The sequence below is a fragment of the Cavia porcellus genome, unplaced genomic scaffold (genome assembly GCF_034190915.1).
Source record: "Cavia porcellus strain 051 isolate PalLab524CR breed Dunkin Hartley unplaced genomic scaffold, mCavPor4.1 scaffold_15, whole genome shotgun sequence".
NCBI classification, from domain to species: Eukaryota; Metazoa; Chordata; class Mammalia; order Rodentia; family Caviidae; genus Cavia; species Cavia porcellus.
The window spans coordinates 21,977,864-21,996,185 of record NW_026947498.1 but is presented as its reverse complement, the minus strand read 5'-3'; the positions used below and the strand labels follow the sequence as shown (position 1 = coordinate 21,996,185).

Sequence of the window (18,322 nt, the reverse complement as noted above, 5' to 3'; positions counted from 1 at the left end):
TAAGTTTCAGTTCATCGTTGGAGTGCTCCAATGAAGATGTCATGGCAGAGGGGATCACAGAGGGGGAGCAGTTCATGGTGAGCAGAAGGCAGGAGGACAGCAAAGAAGTGGGAGCTAGTGACAAGCAACTTTTATACCACAAATCAATTCCAATAATCATATCCTTAATCCCAGCATCACACACTCTAGTTCTAGGCACCTCCAAAGAGCTCCAGCTATGATCTCATGAGGCTTTGGGGGGACATCTAGATATGAGTCATAACATTCTGCCTCTGAATCCCAAAAGACTCATGTGTATCACTTTGAGCATAAGTTTATTTCTTAAGAATTGCTAAGTCCTAAGAGTTTCAGCATTGCGAAAAGCCTAAGTCCAAAGTCCTCTCTGAAATTTAGGGGAAACTCTTAGCTGCGAGCCCTTGTACAAATGAAAAGAAAGTTAAATATGTCCAACATACAATGGTACAAAGTAAACAATCCCATTTCAAACAGGAGGCTAGATTGGAATGGGACCAAAGCAAGTCCAAAATTAATCAGGGTAAGCATTAAGTCCTGAACTCTATGTCCAGCATTTGAGGTACCTGTGACAGTCTATGAACTCCAAAGGGGATGAGTGGCTCCAACCCCATGATACTATCTATGGTTACAGTTCTCAAAGCTTGTCTCTTGGGCTGGTTTTGCTCACTTGTGGCATCTTTCCTCAAATGTTCCTAGCTTATCCAGTTTTCTGAGACTCCAGTGTACTTCAACCACACACTCACAGCTTCACAAATTGTTCTCGCAGAAGCACACTGCTTGGCCTCCCAGCACTTCTGAAATCTTGGTGAAAGCCTTCCTCATTCCACAGCTCTTGCATTCTGCATGCTGTTAAACCAGCACCAAATGTATGATGCCAAGGTCTGCTGCTAGCTGAAGGAGTAGCCAGTCTTATTCCTCTCTTGGCTGTAGGGGTTAAGCACCTACAGTGATAAGCACTAGTAACCAAATCTTGAGGAAAAACTTCCTAGACTACTGCCAGAACATGGTGCTCAGGGACTTTCTTCTCAAAGCAAAGTTTGTCACCTTTGCAGTTTTGAGATTCCAAGGGCTGGAGTCCTGCTGGAGGTTGTGATGTCATTAGGCCACTTTTCTATTGGCCTGCTTCTTTTTGGCAGTCAAATTGTCCTTCATTCCATCTTTGCAGTCCACAACTTTACTGAAACTTCCTTTCTGGCCAAATCCACAAAATTTTAAATCATTCTTTTTGGACTTTTGATTCTCAACATAATCTGAGTAAATACTCCTGACAGTAGCCACACTACCTCTCCAACATCAGACTGCTTTGAAATTTCTTTTGCCACATTGATTAGTCTGCTGTCCTTAATCTAAGTCTCAAGCAAATCTCTGGACATGAACAAAATACAGACAAAATTTCTCTCAAGGCATACGTAACACACATCATCTAGAGTCCAATGATCAGTGTGGTCCTTCAGCTTGACACCTCCTGATCCTAGTCTTTATTGGCATCATTTCTATTAGAACTCTGGCCTTCTGAACTCTTACCAGAATCTCTCATGAAGTACAACTTAATGCATTCCTGGGTTGCTTCTTCAGTCAGCATCTCCAAACCTTTCCAAATTCTTCCCATGAGCCAGTTCCAAAAGCTCCCGCACTACATGGTTACCACAGTGACCCCACTTCTCTGGCACCGTAATCTGTCCCAGTCAATGCTTACTAAAGAAACAGAGTTAATACAGGATACAGGACTGGCTTACAATGAACACCCATGGCTTTGGGTGTGGAAAGGTCTGTCAGTGCACTGGGAATCCGAGAGATTCAGAGTTCACTGTAGTTCCCCATGCCAGTCCATGCCAGGAGGCTGAAGTGTCAGTGCTGTAGGCTGGAGGGTCTGTGCTGAAAGCGAGGAGTTGATGTCCAAGATGAAGGCAAAACTGGAACTTCTTTAAAGAATCAGAAGTGAGTCTTTGTTCTTCATATTTCCCTTTTGTAACATTCTGGTGACAACCCTTCCTGCAGTGGGTCTTCCATGCCCAGAACTATGCTGAGCCAATTTAAGTGAGTGTTTCTTACTAAAGTTGACACAATGAGTTATGACAGTTAGGTTTTTTAATAAGTTATTAAATTTTAAGCATTTAAGCTTTAAATGTGCTTGGAATTTATTTTGGTAAAGATTGTAAGTAGTGGTACTCAGGGTATACTCATTTTACTAACTAGTCACATATTTTATTAATGGTTTGCATTATTCTTTTGTCATTTCATCTTCACTGCATATTACATTCCAATAATTTCCTGAGCCAAACTCCTTTATTCCAGTAAACCACGGGTGTAACACCATACTCTCAAAATCACATATTATGTGTACTGCCCTATATAGTATCACCCCCTGTCTCTTTTCCTTGCCTTTCCTTATGTTACTATGGCTCTAACTTACAAAGTCCCCTATACTTGTCTTTTAAAGCTACTCATTATTTAATGGCAAGTGCTTTCCTAACTGTCTACCTTTCTGCTTAATCATCAGTACCCCTTTCCCCACACATTAGATCATTCCAACAGCACAAGACTGTTCTGTGTTTATCTCATCCCACACACACCCGCACAAATCCTTTGATCCTCTGTGGTCATCTAGCTCTACTCATTTTCCTAGCCTGTCCTTTTTTCTTTTTTTGGACCAGGGATCAAACTCATGCTTGCCAGGCAGGTGCTGTGCCACTCAGCTATATCTCCAGCCCCTGGCCTCCCTTTTGATAAGACTGCTCGAGTGTTTTCTAAATTCTCTATCTAAAGTTCCTTTCTTCCCTATCTCCCTCAAATCCATCCCCACAGGATTCTGACTCTGAACTTCTACTGAAGTAACTCTTGGCAGAGTCACCAATAACCTCTACAATGCAAAATGAGGTGGTTAACTCGCAGTTCTCATCTTCTTCAAACGATGTTTGATACAGTAACCCACACCTTTATTCTTGAATCTTTCTCATTCAACCTGAGCAAGCTTTCTGCATCCCTAGAACCTGACTCACCTGCTCCTCTTTACACATGGCTCAGGCAAGTTACTTAATCTTTGTCATCCTTTGAACTCTGACTTTCATTCACCATTGCACAGATAAATATATCCAGTAATGTGTCATTGGCCGAGTTTAAGAGTATTATATTGTCTATTTAATGGTATATATTTTTGCAAATTATTATATATTATTAGTGTACTATTAAGTATTACATTTGGTTTTCTAATTATTTTAAATGGAAATAGAGCAATTTTCAATGCAATAAAATTCAGAGTATGCTTTAAATTGTACTGTAATGAATGACAAACCACTGCAATAAATGAAATATATAAAATTCCATATAAATTATGATATAAATACTAGCTTTTATTAGTATTAATAAAAGGGAAGACAAGACACATTCTGGTTCTAAGAATAATAAGAGTGTTCTCTATCTTAAAAATAAAAAATAAATGACTGTTTTAAGAAAATAGTGCCCCAATGTTATTAGAATTGTTTAAATTCCTTCATATGTTGGTTTACACTTTGATGTTCTCATAATTACTGTTTATATTTATTCTTTGAAAACAGATAAAATCAAGAATATGATACCCTCTTCTCAGCAGAGCTTTCTCTTGTATGTGAGGAGGCTTTTGCATGACACTTTTTTTCTCCCTAGAAAGCTTACTTGTCAGTCTAAAGGCAATGACAGTAGCACTCCCAGAACCATGTTAAACCGCTTGACCCAGGTACTTTGTTGTGAATTTTGAGTGATACCGTAAAGTTTAGGAAGTAACTCATGGCTATTCCTATACCAGTACATAAAATGAGAGAATGAAATAAATGCTGCTAGCTGAAAAATTTGCTACATATCTCATGGCCTCCTTCAGTTTTCTTGTACATAAAATGAGGACTAACATCTGCCTCCTGAAACTGTGTTGTGGAAGAAAGGATATTACAGCTCTCAAATTTGTAACACAGGACTGGGGCTGGTGGGGGTATGGGAAATTCTCTAGTTCACTGGAGAATTTATTATTTTATTTATTATTTTCCTTCTTTTTTCACTGTTGTCCTTTCTATTTTATTTTAATTATATTAGGAAATAAACTAAAATATACTAGTGTATAAATCAAGTAAATGCTTCATTTTAAGATGTCCTGTGAATTTCTCCCTATGACTGGAACACTTTCATAAAAACGTAAATCAAGTTTAAATAATAATGAAAATCTTTTATTTGAAAGGAAAGCTTTTAGAAAAAATATGTTGTTATCCTTTTAAAAATATTTAATATTTGTATGTCTGATTTTTTGAAGTATATACAACTTGAGACTGTTATATGAGTACTTAGACAAATTTAAAAAATCGTAATAGCATCTGTATCCTAAACCATTATGTTCATGCATTCAACATGAAAAAGAGTATTTTCTGCCAGAATATGAAAATTGGATGTTATAGATTGCTTAATTTCCATTTCACTGAATAAATTGACTATATTAGACTTAAACTAAAATGTGAAAGTACACAAGCATAAGAAGATCAAAGAATCTATAATCGAATAGTAGGTTTCCATTCATCTTCTAAATGTAAAATCTCTAGCAAGTTTTGTTTTTATGAACTTTTCTCTTTTAGGAAGCCAACAGAGCTAAACAAGGCTTTCTCTTAACTTCACAGCTCTGTTCTTGTAGCTGTGCAACATGGCGCTGTAAATTCTCCCCACATTTGTGTTGGGTGTTTGTTTTTGTACCTGAGATCCAACACATGACCTCCCGTTTGCCAGGCAGGCACTTCCGCCTGCTGAGCTAAACCCGCCGCCCTGCACCTTTCTTTTGACTTTCTGTTTTCTAGAGTTTTTCTTGTTTATGAAAAAGGATAACCCCATTTTCTTCCTGTGTGTCTTTACCGAGTGATGTGTTTTAAAAATAAGAAGTCTGATAGATGATATTTCATTGGCTTTTGTGAGACTAAAAATACAAATACATATGAAAACTTAAGACTCTGAAGACTTGCTTTTCCCAGTGTTTTTTGATGGGAATGGGAAATACTATGGTTGGCCCTAAACATAAAACCAATTGCTGTAAAAAAATTTCTTAAAAAAGTATTTTTTAAAGAAATATAGACTTTTTTCTTGTCGTTATTCCCTAAGCAATATGATATAGCTATTCTTTACATGGCATTAACATTGTACTGGCTATCATAAGTAATCAAGAGACAATTTAAAGTGGGAGATGTGTATACATGATTTGCATTTACCCTGCTGTTTTATATAAAGGACTTTGGCACCTACAGAATTTGGCATCCGCTGAAATACTGGAACCAGTCCCCCCAGACACTGAGTGATGACTACACTACTTAAACCAGAAGATGGTTATAGTTCAGTTTAATTTTCTCATTCTCAGAGGAAATAAAAAATATATTACTCAACCTCTGAGACAGAATGCTGATATTTCATCCGTTTCTTAAAGTTTGTATCATTTAATCATAATTTTTTTATTGATATATGGGTTTTTCTTATCTAGGCTTAACATAGAAAACTGTTGAAATATATCTAGAAGGAGCATATGTTTTAAAGAGAAGTATTTGTTCTTTGTAAATATTTCATTATTGACATCAAAATTTTAAAACATATATGCACACTTTTCTGTTAAAAATACTATTAATTTTACTTAGATGTATTTAGCACACAAATATATTTTATGAAGAACACAAAATCTTAAAAAGCAATCTGAGAAAATCAGTACATGTTACCTCAGTGACAGAGGTATGCAGATGCAAGAGTCACTTGAATTCATGAAGGGATTGAGTACTGATTGCATATATTTTAGGAGATTTTAAGCAGAAATGTTGCAGAAGAAATCCTCGTATTTTAAAGAAAGGCTTTTAAATTACTTAGTTCAAATGGGGAAGAAAGCCTAAGTTTGAATTCATGGCATATTGCTATAATGCACTATTAGCCTAATCCTCCATTTTCTTGTCAATTAAAGACGTATCTTTATTCACTGAATCACTTATCAGTAATTCGCTGGGTATTTTAAAACTGGTTGTTAAAAAATCCCTTTGTTTATGGCAATAAGGCACCATTCATTTTGTGAACTTTATAAAACCAACCTCTGCCAATTTTGCTCTTTGAGAATAGCTCTAAAGATGTGTTCCCACAGTAATTACTGATTCCAGAGATGTTCATTAAAGAATGAAGTCAGAGGCAAGTGTTTGAAACAGTTGTATCCTACCAAAGCCAGCTTTCCTGAACACCTTCCTAGCAGCATCTATGGCTTTTCTGCTAGAAAATTAAATTAAATTTAGAATCACTAGGGAATATGTAAAATCTGAATTTGAAGGTTATATTATACACTAGCATTAAAGATATAGAGTACTATTTTTATATATTTATATGTAAACCACAGATTTAGCAAAAGTTTGGGGGAAAGCAGGGATGCTTTTGAAAGTGAGCCCAGCTGTCACATACCTGTTGTAATGGTATGGGTCTTTCCAGTGTTATTTCACGCTATTGCCCAGAGCCACAGTGAATGGGAGGAGAAAAAAAGGGAGAAACATCAGGGAAGCCATATATACATTTGCTGAGACAGAGAGAGAGAGAGAGAGAGAGAGAGACAGAGAGAGACAGAGAGAGAGACAGAGAGAGAGACAGAGAGAGACAGAGAGACAGAGAGAGGTCTTTGGGATTATATATTTCTTTTACAATAGCTTTGTTATTGCGGATTAGTAGGAAGAAGAATTTAAATCTTTACTAGTTTGTTACCAGAACCTAAGGTGATGGAATGTGTGTTATCCTGCAGTTACAATGTAGCCTCCCACTGTGCCTTAATAGGCAAAGGAAAAGAAAATTCAGAGTCAGAGAGTGAAGGCAGCGGCTGAGTATCAGCTGATTGGTGAGAAATCTAATGATGAACTGTTTTGCAGAAACAAAACCATATTTATTTCAATGGCGTTAAGAAATACAATGGGCAAAAAAGGAAACCAGACACTATTGTGTATATTTCCAAAATTTCTAGGTGCTAATTGAACTAAAGATCATTATTTGTCATGAGCACATTGCTTACTAGAATGCAAATAACAAAGCTGAATTAGTTTTCTAAATGCTTCAAAATGATTTTCTGTTTTTGGTTTCCAGTTTTGAATTCTTTCATCCATACCCCCCTTTTAAAAAAATTATTACTTATCAAAATTTCAAATGTAAATGTGGCATAGTTTTATCAGAATTAACATTCAGTGGTTTGAGACATCAATGCTTGGGATTTTACTCTAAAATTTCAAGGTCCTGTCTGATGTTTAGAATATAATTCTGAGGGTCCTATGGCGGAAAAGTGTAGGAATATCTGGGCATTTGTGGACCATTTCCAACAATGGTGGAGAGCTCCCTTTTGATCTTGAAGAGCATGTTACCCTGGATTTGGGCTAATAGCATTTGAACTCTGCAAGACTCTGAAATCTTTCTATGACTTAATTTTGTTGATAAAATGGATGTGCTGTCAAGAGCTACCTCAACCTTTTGGTTGTTGTTGTTTTGCATGTAAATTAAATGAGATTCTTTATGAATAATTCTGAGGTCTTTGCTTAGCATATCGTAAGTACACAATAAATGTTAATAATAATAAATTATTATATAACCATGACTATAGTATTTTTTCTTTTTCTAAATATAGTAATATGTACAATGGTGCCTCAGTTTACAAATTTAATTCTTTGCATGATTTTACACTTTGCAATTTGGTTGCAACCAGGATCATGAAAAGAATTAAGTTTGTGAGCCAAGGTACCACTCTAATTATAAAATAGTTCATGTGTTATTACTAAAATTCAAAAAATAAGTCAGAATATAAGACCTCAGTGTAATTCTGCTATGTGTCCTTATTAATATAGCTATTATATATATGCATTAAAACAAGATCTCGTTCTATATGTACTGGGTTCATAAATTGTTTCATGTTTTTAAAATTTTTTTGTATTTTTAAACTATCGGTTCATGGACATCTTTCCATCAAAAATACAGATGTACCAATTAATGTTTAGTGTTTGTAATCACACTCTGTGTAGCCTGTAATTTAAGTAACCATTCCTGGAATCTTAAATATTCTTTGTGGTCATAGATAAGAAATGCTTTTAATCAGCACATTCTTGTTTTAATCAGCCTTGGCACATTTCGTTGGCCATTAAAATTGGTTGGAGCCTTACTTAATGCTTAGTCTGGATCCTAGCTCTGCTACCTATTAGCTCTGTGTTTTTCTCTGGGAAAGTTATACATCCTCACTTGTAAATGTTAATAAAAAGTGTATTTATATCTAATGATTGTTGGTGGAGTAAGTACAGACTGGTTTCTGGTACCTAGTTTGTACTTAGTATATTTTGCTGGAACTGTTTAAAATTCTAGCTTTGCTCTTCAAATCCGACAGGAAACATTACATTATACCTTTGAATTAGGTGAATTTAGGCAAATTTATTATTCTAAAAAATTATTTTCAAACAACATTTCACTGCCGTATATATGTGTATGTAAGTGTTCTTTTAGATATTTATGTGTAAAACTATATGTGTTCTCTTACACATTCACTTTCTAAACCATGTTGACTATAGTTTAACAAAATTATTTCTGGATATGTTAGGTGCCAAACAATTGAAGACAATATCAGACAGTAAAGGTAGGTTGTGTTTTGCAGCTTTAAAAAAATTTCTTACCATATCTCAGATTAGGGGACACCCTTTTCAGACTGAGTTTTACTGTCCTATGTTGAAGGGTAAATTAGAGGAGAATGGGGCAGGAAGTTACTGATCCTTTTCATGAACCAAACATACGAGTAGCGGTAAAATCTGAAGGGGTTCTAAACATTTTCTCCTTTCAGTGCAGTGATTAACAAATATTACTTCTGCAATGACCATGGCCTCTTAAATATACAATGGAGAAACAGCACTCTTTTGTTAGGTAAATCTGGGGAAAATCATCTTCATAAGAGCTTCAAACATGCTATGAGCCACCATTAGAAAAATAAACTGCAGACATTTTATTTTTATAAGATACTGCAAACATTCCCTGCTGCCAGTGAACCAGGCAGGACAGCAGGGGGGCAGTCCCTGGGCTTCAGCAGTAGCTTGGTTTACTTTTCCTAAGAAATCTTCAATGAATTTGCTTCTCTATATACCTTGACTCTAGACAGTTAAAGATACACTCTCTCATACCACTTTACTGCCTTTACTCGGTGTGAAAACGTGCCACAGACCTAAGAGGAACAATGTTCATGAGAGTTTTCTTTGTCAAATGGATTAATTTGAACCCTTACCATGCTATAGCATGAAATTTAAGCATGCCAGTCTTCCTAAACATTAGACTCAGAGATAACCTGGAACACATTTAGTGGCCCAATATGAGAAATGTTGTTCTAGAAATTAGCTCTAGATGATCATTTCCTTTACACATGCTTGTAAACATGAATATAAATTCTTGTAAACATGGCCATTTGGATGAAAAGGTGCTAATGATAACATAGTTTTAGGAGATGATCAAAATGTAAATAAGAAAATTATGTAATTCTTATGGAAATTTTAAATCTTCTGAAAATATATCTGTGTAGGTTGCAGGAAACAATGATTCTCCAAATGTCACATCCATACTAGGCAATGTCAGATTCACATCATCTGGAAAATTCTAGAAAGGAAATTCTTGCAATCACCACAGATTTACTAAAACAGAAGCTTGGGAGGATAGTAGCCATCTGAGTGACAACAAGCTTTTCAGGTTATTGCTTTGTGCTTAAGTTTATGATTGGTGAGACTGACTGTGTTTACAATGGTATATATGAAATTAATGCTCCCTGATATATACTGTAAGAAACATTTATTTATTTGACGAATTTTGTAGGTATTTCAATCCCTTTTATTAATTAATTAATTTTTGTCTTTTTTTTTTTTTGGTTACCAGAAATTGAACTCATGACCTTGAACTTGCCAGACAGGCGTTTATGCTGCTGGGCTACATCCCCAGCCCTATTTTTGTCTTTTTGAAACAGGGTCTTGCCATGTAGTTTAGCTTGCCCATGAGCTTACTTGGTAGCCCAGGCTGGTCTCGAATTTGTAACAGTCCTCCTACCTCAACCTCCAGAGAGCTGAGATTAGGGGCATGAGCCATGTCCAGATTCCCTTTTAAAGAACTTGTGTCAGAACCAATTTGTATCTAAGGAAAAATTCAGTTGCATTAATATACAGTCAGATTGCTAAGTAATAGCTGAGTGAACAAAGACTATGAAACTTTTTTATATTTGGAACATTGTTCTTCAGGAAATGCAGTTTCAAAGTTTTATCAAAAGCTTCATATTTATTGAAAAACCTCTGAGAGGCTACTTTTAGACTTGCAGGGCATTCCTCACCATAATATTTTCATTCTCTAATGCTTCCTAACTAGCTATTGGTCTCAAAATGTAATATGGTGACTCCTTTGTTTAGTTTACTTTCCTACCTCCTGACTCACTAGGGTTAGCTTTGGAACAGAACTAGAGGTCAAGCGCTTGCCTGAATAACACCTTTTTTATTTTTATTTTTATTTTTTTAGTAAGAACTCAAAACCAAAACCTGACTGTACCCACTTCACTGCCACAGCTGACTTGGCTACTGATGTGTCTGCTGCTGTGAAAGCCTCTCCCAAACACTGCATTCATGCAGCTCCAAGGCTCACTTTGTCAGAGAGCAGTTTTCATGACCCGGCTGCCCAGGATGAGAATGGCAGCCAAGGAACAAGGAGCCGAACGCTAAAGGTCAGTCCTCCTCCCGCCTGGTGTTTCATGGTTTCTTTCCCAGCATTCTGTCCCGCCTGCTCAGCTATCAACTTTATATTAATCCAACTCCCATTTTAGCCTTTGTAACAAAATATGCAGGATGACACATTTTTTTCAAAAGAGGATTTGAGAGGGAATTTTCCAGATTTTCCCCTGAGCCTAATGTGAAGCTCACACTGTGTCTCTGATTTATTTTTTGTCTAGTGCTCTTGTAAGCTCAAGTCTCCTCCTGGAGTCCAAGTGATGAAGGAGGAAAGTTGAGTGAAAGTTCTGGTCGCTGAAAGTAATCGTGCTCAGTGTGGAGCCCAGCAGCTAAAGCACCAGTCAGAGATATGGTGGGCACACAATGTTAACCAAAAAGAATGTAACACTCCTGTCTTTGCTATGCTTCAAGAGAAACTGCTTATGCGATTTGAACAATATCATATATTTATTTTTAACCAGTTTTTTAATTTAAAAATGCATAGTGGTTATCTGCTATGTTGTGGACATGTGTCTCCCCAACCAAAGGCTCCTGGATTAAAGGTGTGGTTGCAGTTTGTGACCTTGAGCAGCTAAAGTATAACGAGAGGAAGTTGGGTCATTTGGGGTGCCCCTTTGAGAGGGATATTGGAAACTAGTACCTTCTTTCTTTCTTAGCTTCCCAGATACCATAGGGCTAGCAGGTAACATTCTACCATCCTGATTTGTGCTGCCACAAATCCAAAGCACCAGGCCATGTGGCTATAAACCGAAACTACCGAAACCCTGAGACAAATTAAATCTTTCCTCATTCTAAGTTGTTTACTTGAGTCATTTTGTCCCAGTGGTGAAAAACTGATTAATACAAAATCATTCATATGGCATGATCCTTTCAATCCCAATATACTTTTCAAAGTTTTCATTTGTTAAAGATTTCTGTTGTTTGAGATATTTATTACTTTCAGTTTGTGCTTATGTGTGTGATTATGTCCCCTTTTTATGCTACCCTAGCATTACATAGACTAAAACTCTAAAGCACTAGCAGGAACATTCACCATGCACATTATTTTAGAATTTGAATTTATTTCTATAATAATACCTTTAAATGGTTCAAAGTCAAGAATGTGTAAATTTATACTGAGATATCCCTCTCCTATCATTTTATTGCTATATTATTTATACTTCCAGTATTTTGTACTACAAATATAAATATATACACACACAACAAATACAAATATATATATATATATATATATATATATACATATATATGTAGGTTCTTATCTAAGAAGTAGAAAATTATAATTTTTATTTATTTTAAAAATAATATATATCCTGGATTATTTTACAATAGTATATACATTATATGTCTGTGTATATGTACATAATTTTCATAAATTTTAAAGTATGTAATTTTCCCTTGGTATGTATAGTTCACCTGAATGGAAAGAGTTAGTCCTATATAATTATAAAATCATCTATTCATATTTATTTGTATAAGTTACAGTTTTTTTTCTATAAAATTTGTACTGCCTTGACAGTACCTAATTTCAGCATAGTTATTATTCTTCTTTTGTGATAGCATAGACATTAATTTCAGAAAGAAGAATGCTAATCTGGGCAATTCCAATGACATTTTCATCCTATTAGTCTGAAAAACATTTTTGTTGATTCTAGAGTATTCCAAATGTCTCTTTGGAAAAATTAATGTGTGGAATAATTTAATTGTTAAAAAATAAACAAATTTCCCATCATCTCCCACAGTGACTAAAGGAGAATAAGTGTAAGGTAAATGTAAGACATGCTTTTGAAACTTAAATTTGATTGCCTAAGAATAAATGATCCCAATAAATATCATACTCTCTATTGTTACTTTAGAGCACTTTATAGAGATTGAATATAATAAGCCGACCTGACTCAATATAAGTAACAACAGTACCAAATAACCATTAAACTTGTTATTTTTCAGTGAAACTTTCACCTTTAAAGTTTAGTGTATCCTCACATGAATCTGCATTCTAGGGTAAAGATATTTAACCTTTGCTGAACATGAGAATCACCTGGGGACATTTAAAACCCTAACCCAGGGGTGTCACAGACCAGTTAAATACAAATATTGTATAGTACAATTCAGACCAGTTTTTCAAAGCTCCTCAGGTAATTCCAGTGTGTGTTAAGCTTGAGAATTACTGCTACTGGGGAAGAAACTATTACTCCTTTTTTGTGCATTCTTTTTCTAATTAGAGTTTATTTCACTAAAAGTTATGTACTGGAAACGTGGTGGTACTTTAATTTGAAGAGGCATGAACCAACAACTTAATTGAAACATAATTATATAAGAATTTTTTGGAGGGGTCAAGTGATATAAGGTATATATGAAACATAAATGAATTTTGTGTTTAATTTGATTCACATCTCCAAGATGTCTTATTTGGTATATACAAATATTCTAAAGTTTTAAATATTCTAAAATTATAAATTTTATATATTCTAAAATTTAAATATTCTAAAATTTAAAAAACTCCAAAACACTTCTGGTCTTAAACATTTTGGATAAGAGATATTCAACCTTTTACAATACTTATAGGTAAGAGATAATCATTAGATTACTAAAACCTCTAGAATATTTTATTATGTCTCATAATAGGAAATTTCTTTCTCCTCTTGTTGTGATAATCTGGCATTTCATTGATATCCCATCTTTGAAAATGAGATATTTTCCCTGAAAGATCATGTCTAAAAGTCCAATGTTTTAGATGCTGCTCTCTCTGAAGTTACTCGTCCCTCCAACTGACTCTCAGAGTATGTTTACAGTTTCTTTTGAAGAGAAGTTGCACTTGCAAGACAACTGTTAAATTATTCTTTAATTTAAAGATATAATTAAGGATATAACATTACTATTTTTAGTTAAAAATTCAAACTGATGCCCAATTACAGGACCACTTGCACTGTTACTTTTAATGAATCATATCTTTAAACTGCTCTTTTTTGCAGACTGCTTAAAGCATGCTTTCACCTTTCAAATATTTTGGTCTGCCTTTAATCCAATGATTTCACCCTTTTGTTCCCTTAGACAAGGTAATTTCATCAAAGTTTTCCCACATGGCCAAGATCTGTATTAGCTATTTGGTGTGCTGTACATTTAAAAGCCAGAGTATTCCTCCCACTCCTTATATATACAAAAAACAGATGCAGTGATTGCACTGTAACGTTGCTGGCTAATATAAATTTCGATGTAAGAATATCCTCTTTATATGTATTAGAGAAAACTACGCCATTCTTTTTCATTTCATTTAAATGGATCTTTAATAAAATTGCTACTTACCAAAAGAGAAGCTCCAGAGGAAGAATAAATAAATGAGGTGATTCTTTAAAAGTTAATGAATGAAGTGCTTTGATCTATGGTTCCATTACATTCTTTTCATTGTTTCTCAAAGCTCTTAAAACACAAGATTTGATGTAAAGGGTGGGTAACCTAATTTAAACAGGGACTTACAAAGTAGACAGTGAGACATTTATTCTTATATTTGCCTGACAGTGTAAAGATCTTTATTGTAGAAGGTATCATGAAGCAAAATGTAACAAGAAAATTAATCTGCATTTTAACATAACAAAAATAAAAGTGAACTGCATTTAAAGTAAACGCTATAAAAATTCTCTGGTGAAACACAAGCAATAAAAATGCATTTAAAATTTCCTTTAACCTGTACTTATATAATATTACCAATATTTCTGTTTTACAAAGACCTGTTTGTGTTAGAACGTGTGAACCTAATGTTTTTACATCGTGCTGTTTGTACCAACTTATTTGGTGAGTCTGAGAGCTCTGTCTTTTGGAAGTCTATATAGCTGATCTTAACAAAATTTCTAAACTGTCCTAGAAAAAGCCTATTTGAGCTCATTTAAACCAAAAATATGCTTATTAAGCAGCTGCTGGATTATGTCATGCAACTGAGCAGCAAGAAAATAGGCTGGTCTTAAAGACGGGAAATGGATTTGTAAAGCCTGCTGAAATACCGCCTCCTTCCACCTCCACTTGTCCCTGCCCGCTAGATGCATGTCTGTGCCAGAGGATGGATTCCAGGCCCCAGAGAAGTAGGGCAAGGTCCTCTCTGCTGCATGAGTGTATTTCTGCTTCTACAGATGTGGGCTAAGTTGAAAAAGAATTTTTTGACCCTCATTCTAAATTATTTGAGAAAAATTTTGATTTATCTGGCATAGGGCAAATGTCCAGCTAAATCCACTCAACTCTGATTAGGGGAGATAGTGTCCTGGGGCTCCCAGGGACCCCCTTGTGGACAGGACAGGCAGTCCTAGAGAGATAGAACTGATGTTAACGTCCCAAGAAATGTCCGTGCAACCCTACTAAATTGCTACTAAATGTAAATTTATTTTTTCCATCATATCAAATAAATTAGACACCAGAAAAAACTCTGGTTGAAAAATAGAAAACAAATTATTAATAGCCTTCATTTATCACTGAAAAGTTACTCTTTTGCTCCATTAATTAAATCATTATATCAGAAAATCCTTGGGTTTTTTGCATTTGTATTCTGAATTGAACAACTATTATTTATCTCTTTTCACCAGTATGGTTACGTACCACAAAATAGTGAAAATAAGCAAATCTTTACTTTGCATTAACAGGTAATATTTATCCTACATTCCTTTTAAATAAAGTGATATTAAATGTCATTAAACTGTTCAGAGTACAGTACATACATTTTAGTTGGAAGTTAAATTATTTTTCAGAATATGAACATGCTAAATCTGAGCTAGAGATTATTGAGGCCAAAGCACCAGTAAAGTAATGTTCAGAAGGGAGAAGTTTCTCACTGCAAATTGCATCCTGTTTCCTGAAGCCTGGTAATGAATGAGGGGCCAGATTTTCAAATTATCACCTTTATATTACGTTCTTGACCTTTATATTGAAAAATCATGTGTCCGTGTCCTGAGAAGCTCCTTCCATGAAAGAGAAATTTAGGGTCTTTAGGAATTATTAGCACCATCCTTATAATGAATGTAAACAATCATTTCTTTTACTGATTCAAGAAGTTTCTAATATGTACTAAAATTGAGAAAGATGTATAAAGGGACATCCCTGACAGAGTGTCGGGCATATTACCCATGGACTCTGGATTTCCAATTTATTCATAGCTCTGTGTTACTTAAAATATTGTCAGTACACAAAAATGAACCTATTGAGGGCCCCACATAGGTTTATAAATGTAAAGCTCATGTAGATGATTTTTTTAAATGAAAAACTGGGATTGAAAGAGATATATTTAAAGCTTTTTTTCCCCAGTTAAATTATTTAAAAGTGAATTTCTTTCTTTTCAGGAATAATAATTATATTTTTAGCATGATTGACTTTTTGTAATTCTCCTTAAATTTTGAAAATTTTAATACAGTGACTTAATATAGAGAATGAAAACAGCACTATCTTCTCAGAAGTCAGTAAAAAGAAGAATTCTCATTCATGGTCTTTATTTTAAGTACAAGTTATTTGTGGTTTCAGTAACATATTTCAACTTAAGGCATGTTGTTTGAAAATTGTAGTGATTAGTAAACTTTTTTTCTGTAGCTTCACTGCTGGTTAGAAAACTGATTTTTGTCAAAGAAGGTCTTGTAAGGAAATAGCTCATTTGTACATTTATTTTTAACAACATGCATTATTGGCATAAGAACTTTTAAGCATTCTACACATGTAGGTGCCTAAATATCAGGGAGGTGAAAACCATGAGATTGTATATAATCAACTTGTTCTCTCTTCCCATTGCACTGTTATATGCTGTTAAAATAAACTAATTATTTTTTAGACATAATCTGTAAAATTCAGAGGTTGCAGCTAGGTAACATTTAAGATCTCTTCTATCTGTATGTGTGGTTTTAAGATAAATGTTAATTATCTGTATAAATGTAAGTCCCAATTTATTAGGATTCATGTTCAATTCTGTTGGAAATTCAAAATAACCACCTATTATGTTGGGGTTCTTTTTGTTAACAATTTTGAGTCTTTCCCTAGCATTTCTGCCTTTTGAGAATTCTAAGAACTTTAAAAAAAAATTTCACAAAACCAAATCAGTACTAACTGATAGCATTCTACAAATGATAGCAGAATAGCTGTTCAATGTTATTTTCATTTCCTTCTAATAATCACGTTCATGTCCATCTTTAGAACTTCAAGCAAGTACTTTATAAGAGTCAAAATTACAAAGAAGAGAAAAGGGGAAGATGGACTACTATTTTTAACAGTGGGGAAGGCCACTATTTTTAAAGAGAAGAAAAAGAGCTGACATACAACATTTTAGGACCCAGTGATCTCCCCTATCTCACTGGTCTTACAGGTTGTTTTCTGTGAATGAGTACATGAAAAACAAACTAGCATCGTTTGGTTTTTTGAAATTTAGAAGGGGGAAAAAAAGAAGCAAGATGGGATGGCAGGGTTTGGACCACTGCTGGGGGATTAGGAGATGGGAACTGCAGGTCAGGGGTACACATCTGCTTTCCAGGGTGCTCCCTGGTAAGGCCTGCATGCCTTACCCACCATTTTAATCTCTCCAAATTGAAGAGTTGCAGCTAACTTCACTCTGAACAATAAACATATTGCTTACAGGATATGTATTCCTTACAGCCTTTTAAATAAATTATTTTCTGTATGTGGTTGATAACTTTTCAATCCCCAAAGTAGTTTATTGACATGTTCACCTATGCTATGATGAATATGTTCACAGGATGCCAATGATTCAATGTTTTCTTTGTCCTTAGTAAAGCACTATAAGCAAGTGACATCCCAAGACAGTCAATTTCTACTCAGGGATAATGACTAATAGAAACACTGAATCTTAAAGCCAACAAAAACAGCACAAGCAAGTGCTTCATTATTTTAAAATAAAAGTATTCAGAGTAATAAATCATAAGTAAAAAGCCAAAAATGGGAATTACTTTCCCAAGGACAATAAATAAAGCACAGTTTTGGTCTTTTCCAATCTCAATTAAGCTGTAACACATACTCTTGCGAAAAGATCTTCCTGAATATCCCGGGGGTATAAGAAAGGGTGGGCCTATTTAGTTAATTTTAAATTGTCAGCTTTTTCTTTTCCCATTCTTTCAGTAAAATAAACTGTTTTGCTGAATAAGAGGGTTAAGAAAAGGCCTGAGTGAGTCACTCCAATTTGTTTCCACATTCTGAACAGTCAATAAAGGAATTTATTGCCTCATTAGGCATTTTGAGTGGATTTCTGGAAACCTGGGTGACGTAAGACAGAAATGTAACCCAGTAAGATGTTTTAAAAGCGGCTGCAGCTGAATTTGTTTTTGAAATTACAAGTTGCCTATTAGACTGAATGACGTTGTGATTCGTTTCAAGAATTGATGCCAGACAGTGGGCTGGTTTCAGGCAGGAGGGGAAGAAATTGTGTCTATTTTTCAGCAAGTTTTAGAAAATAATGGATATACCGGTTTTAAAAAATGCTGGAAAATTATGAGGAGTTAGATGATCAAAAAGGGCAGGGCTCTAAGTGATCAGATCAAGAGTAAGCTTCTAGTGAGGATGAGAGGTGAGTCCCTGAGCTGGAAGGTCAGCAAATAGATGGCAGCACTCAC

The 18,322-nt window shown here is 34.9% G+C and overlaps 1 long non-coding RNA gene across 1 annotated transcript in view; it reads left to right on the top strand.

Annotated features, from left to right (window-relative positions):
* The window catches only part of LOC101787661 (uncharacterized), a 432,599-nt gene that overhangs the window by 47,541 nt on the left and 366,736 nt on the right, over positions 1–18,322 (top strand). Inside the window, exon 3 of the long non-coding RNA XR_010039364.1 lies at positions 10,534–10,735. This is a non-coding gene — a long non-coding RNA (uncharacterized LOC101787661). The remainder of the gene's footprint in view (positions 1–10,533; positions 10,736–18,322) is intronic.